This window comes from Triticum aestivum, chromosome 5B (assembly GCF_018294505.1).
Source record: "Triticum aestivum cultivar Chinese Spring chromosome 5B, IWGSC CS RefSeq v2.1, whole genome shotgun sequence".
Taxonomy (NCBI): Eukaryota; Viridiplantae; Streptophyta; class Magnoliopsida; order Poales; family Poaceae; genus Triticum; species Triticum aestivum.
Window position 1 is genome coordinate 535,452,322 of NC_057807.1, and position 4,815 is coordinate 535,457,136.

General features: G+C 42.5%; 1 pseudogene; it reads left to right on the forward strand.

Annotated features, from left to right (window-relative positions):
* Positions 1–957: 957 nt before the first annotated feature.
* On the forward strand, positions 958–4,542 carry LOC123116801 (pre-rRNA 2'-O-ribose RNA methyltransferase-like; annotated as a pseudogene).
* Positions 4,543–4,815: the final 273 nt, after the last annotated feature.

A 4,815-nucleotide genomic window follows, 5' to 3' on the forward strand; every position in this document is an offset into this window, starting at 1 on the left:
GCAACATAAGGTGATAATGGAGGCAGAGAAGCTTGACTTGAGCATGTTTACCGGGGAGTCCTAGATCCATGTCATGTGACAGAATTGTTATGTATGAGAATCAAAAGAACTATGTGGATGCTATGTAAGCTATGATGGTCACTCGCAATACCACCGACGGTGTTTGATGCAGCTACTTCTATTTGTGTATTTTTACTATCAAATTATGTGTTTCTCATGAACTATGTGTGAAGGTTTTATTACCAGTTTGGTAGGATGCCTTATGACATATGACATGTAACGATGCAAAGCATATAGAGTAAGGAGATACCTGAGCGGTGCAGATTTTTGGGACATGGTTCTACACACACCCTATATACTCCCTCTGTCCCGGAATATAAGAACGTTTTTGACACTATGCCAGTGTTAAAAACGTTCTTATATTTTGGGATGGAGGTAGTAGCATTTTAATTTTAAAAATTATCAGAAATATCAAATAATTCTCAAACTTATTCATGGCTAACATAATTGAATGTTGTTTTCATGTGTGAAATTTCGCGAAGAAATGACCTTGGTGTTCTTCTAGTGAAAAAACTAAATTGCAACTTCGAAAAATAGCTAGCACCTAAGACCACTGAAGTCATGATATATTTTTCAATTAGGAATTTAGGATACACCTATAGCCAGGTTATTTTGGGATGCATGCATATATAATACTCGTTCCGTTCTTAAATATTTGTCTTTTTAGAGATTCAAATGGACTACCACATACGGATGTATATAGACATATTTTAGAGTGTAGATTCACTCATTTTGCTCCGTATGTAGTCACTTGTTGAAATCTCTAGAAAGACAAATATTTAGGAACGGAGGGAGTAATAAGGAAAATGTGAAAGGGAACCCAGCGTCCCAGCCTCGCGCCTTCCACGAACGTGTCGCACCCGAAAGCCCTAGCTCGAACGCACGGCGGCGGCGGCGGCGGCGAGCGACAGCCATGCCTCCCAAGGGTGAACCGAAGGGGAAGAAGCAGCGGCCCAAGGACAAGCACTACCACCTGGCAAAGGAGCGAGGACACCGGAGCCGCGCGGCCTGCAAGCTGCTCCAGCTCGACGAGCGCTTCCGGTTCTTTCCGTCGGCGCGCGCAGTGCTCGACCTCGGGGCCGCGCCGGGGGGCTGGACCCTGCTCGCCGTCAGCCGCGCCACCTCGCGCCCATCCGCCCAATCCGCGGCGCTGGTCTCCTCAAGGAGGACATCACCGCTCCCAAGTGCCGCTCCAAAGTGCGCAGGCTCATGGACTCCAGGGGCATCGCGGCCTTTGACGTCGTCCTCCACGATGGCGATGTACGGAGCAAAAAGAGAAGAAACCGCTCGGTGTGCGATGGCGCCGGCACATCGGCGGCACAGGCGGAGGCCCTGACCACGCAGTCAGCCCTCGTCATCAACGCCGTCCGGCAGGCCACCATGTTCCTCTCCCCCGGCGGCGCCTTCATCACCAAGGTATATATGAACATATGATCGAAATCACGCATGAGGAATTAGTGTTGGTGTGAAGTCCACATCTCAAATCAGTTATTTTTTTCTCTTTTGCAGTTCTTTAGGTGTCAAGATTACCATGCTGTCATGTTCTGTCTCAAGCAGGTGCGTTTTGATCACATTTCGTTTCCATTTGCTATTCATTGCATACAATTTCACCAATTCATCAAATCAAATGTGCCCACTTGCAGCTATTTGAAAGAGTTGAGTTCACTAGACCTTCAGCAAGTCGGCGCAGACCAGCTGAAATTTACCTCGTCTGTCTGAAATATAAATCCCCTGCAAAGATTCAGCCAGAACTTCTTGATTTGAAGCACTTGCACTTGTTGAGTGTGGATGCAGAGAAGAGCAAGGTATCACGTTGAGATATTGTTTATCCCAATAACCTGCTTGATTTCTGTTCTTTCTTGTGTTAGCATCCCCTTAATGTTGCGGATTCTTGGTGTGCAGCCGAAGAGACGGGCTGGAGGTCGGTGGGTATTCCTTCTGCTAATCCAGATTCTACTTAATTGGTGTTGTCAAGGCATCCGCGCATCACCGCAAAATGCTATGGATGCGCCAATGCTAAGCGTTATACTAGGTTTGAATGTGTGCTGTGATTTCATTTGCTAGTGGTTGGTTGTGTTTGTGTTGTGTACATGGTAAGTGTAATGAAATTATGATGGGGGTCACCATTAGTACTCGCCATACCACTCTCAAAACCATGATTACTACTCCTTCCGTCCCATAATGTAAGACGTTTTTCGACATCTTACATTATGGGACGGAGGGAGTAGAAAGTAATTGAGCATTACTTTGATGGCCGTCTTCGCTAACTCTTATTATGATGCTAAATGAGCAGTTAAGAATTTCGAATTTGAGCCTAGTAACTTCATACTTGATTCTGTCTTTTTAAGTAGTAAACGAGATTGGCTATATGCATCTAAGGATGCAGAGGCCGGGGGTAACAAATGCTTCCATTTTCTGAAAGAGCAACTTCACATTTGATGCTATGCCGGGGTGATCCTCCTTTTCAAAAAAATAATGATGCTAATCCTGGCTTGGTTTTTTGTCTGTAGGATATATCCTTCCAAGGTTTCCATTATAGTCCAGTTTGTGGGATTGAGAAATACTGAGCTAATTTTCCATTCTATATGATTTATGTAGGAAATGGTGGCTGCAGGTTGGCCTAGCATCAGATTTTATATGGTGTAACACCCAGACACCACTTGAGTTTCTTGGTTCTTTTGCGGCGATTTCATTTGATGATCCAGCATCTCTGCCTATCAAGAGTCATGAGCTTACTACGGATGAGGTAGTGGAGTAATACATTCCTTGCATAGCTTCTCTTCTATCTTATAGCTATAATCTTGGCTGCTTATACTCTTTGTGTGTTCCAGATAATATGGCTTTGCGAGAATTTACTTCTGATCGATAAAAATAGCTTGAAATATATCCTGAAGTATCTTTCTCCAACTCTTTTTTATCTTGTAATTTGTAGATTGTGATTAACCAAACATGTCTATTAGTTAGGCATGTTTAGAGGTTGGTCCTGCCAACCTCATATGAAACTGATGTACAATTGTGTTAGATGGCGCATGTGCATAAGGACTGCACTTTCATGTCCACAAGTTATAGCAACGGCTGATGGTACCGCGATGGGCACGAAGGGCAAAGATGATGACCAACTTTTACGGGAAATGGAGGAACTTATGAGTGTCATTAGTATAAAGGAAAGGAGAGAGAATAAGCGTCAATCAAGACGTCAGACAAAGGTATTTCCATTACAAAATATAGATGCTATATTTGCTGCATGTGTCGCATTAATCTGAATTGTGTGCTATTATGTCTCTTCATTCCAGGATAAAGCACACAAGGCAATAAGAATGCAAATTGATGCTACAGAATATTGTTACGGCGACCCTGACTTGTTTTTTCTTAGTGATATAAAGGTATGCTGATGTCTCTGTAGTCCTATCTACCTGCGTTTGCTTTGCAGCTCAGAAAAATGCTTCCTGCTCCCAGATTTTTTTTGTGGTCATCATCAGTAGTAAAATACAATTGTAGGAGTAAGTTTGCTTCTGTTATGATTTCTTATTCATCGAATGATTGGCCTATTTAGCTTGTTCTTGTGAACTCAATATATAAATATATGGCTTTTATGTGTGCTTTATTATAGGGTGGAAAAGAAACTCAAGCTGTTGAGTCAGGAGAAGATGGAGACAGTAAGAATGAAGAAACTCAAACTGATGAGGACTCTGACGAGGCCGTAGATTCTGATGAAGAACTGTAGAGGTGAACTTTCAGAGGCCCACACCAAAAATAATATCATAAAATGGTCATGAATTCTTACCATTTTCAAAGTTTATTTTAATTCCCATTGATAGGTAATTCTTATCCTTCAATCCAGGTATGAAGCTCAACTTGAGGATATGCTCGATGAAGCTTATGAGCGCATTATGGCTACAAGATGTGGAGGAGTAAAACAAGTAAGTAAACGTGCCAAGTGTATTAATCCCAATGCTGATGCACATTTTTACGAGGTATAGTATAATGTATGACCCTAATTCACATGAATGTTACCTCTTGGTGTCTGAAACTTGGCATTATCCACAGCATTTAGAGGACTGAATTTGCGTTGCTCTTTTGTCTAGAATAATTAAATTGTTGACAGTTTGGTGATGATAGATGCTCCTATTATGCTATTTAACAGGGTGTTGAAGAATCAGATGATGGTGTGACAGGGATGAAGGTTTTTTCTGATGAAAAATACGACCAGGAGGCCAGGAGGCCAATCCCCTTGTACCTTCTCTAGGTACAGAGAAGTTAAGAAAAAAGCAGCTTCGAAATATGTGGTTCAGTCAGGATGTGTTCCCATAATCTGTTTTTACCGAGGCAGTGTTATAGGTGGTGGGCCCTCCCCTAGGTGCGCAACGGCTCGGGTTCAATTTCTAAAGATGAGAGTTTGTAGTATGTCTTAAGGATGATACTCCCTCTGTTCCGAAATACTTGTCTTTCTAGGCATTTCAAAAGGGCACAACATACGGATGTATGTAGACATATTTTAGAGTGTAGATTCACTCATTTTGCTCCGTATGTAGTCACTTGTTGAAATCTCTAGAAAGACAAATATTTGGGAACGGAGGGAGTAGATCAGTTTGAGGGTGTTTAGGCCTGACTATTGAATAAAGTAACAGAAAGTTATCAGTAATTGCTCTTTTTCTCTCTCGCTGTGTCTTAGCTGCATCACCTTACCGTACCACCTCCGGTACCCAATCACATGATTTGATGATCTCTCCCTCATATTGGCAGGACTAGCACATA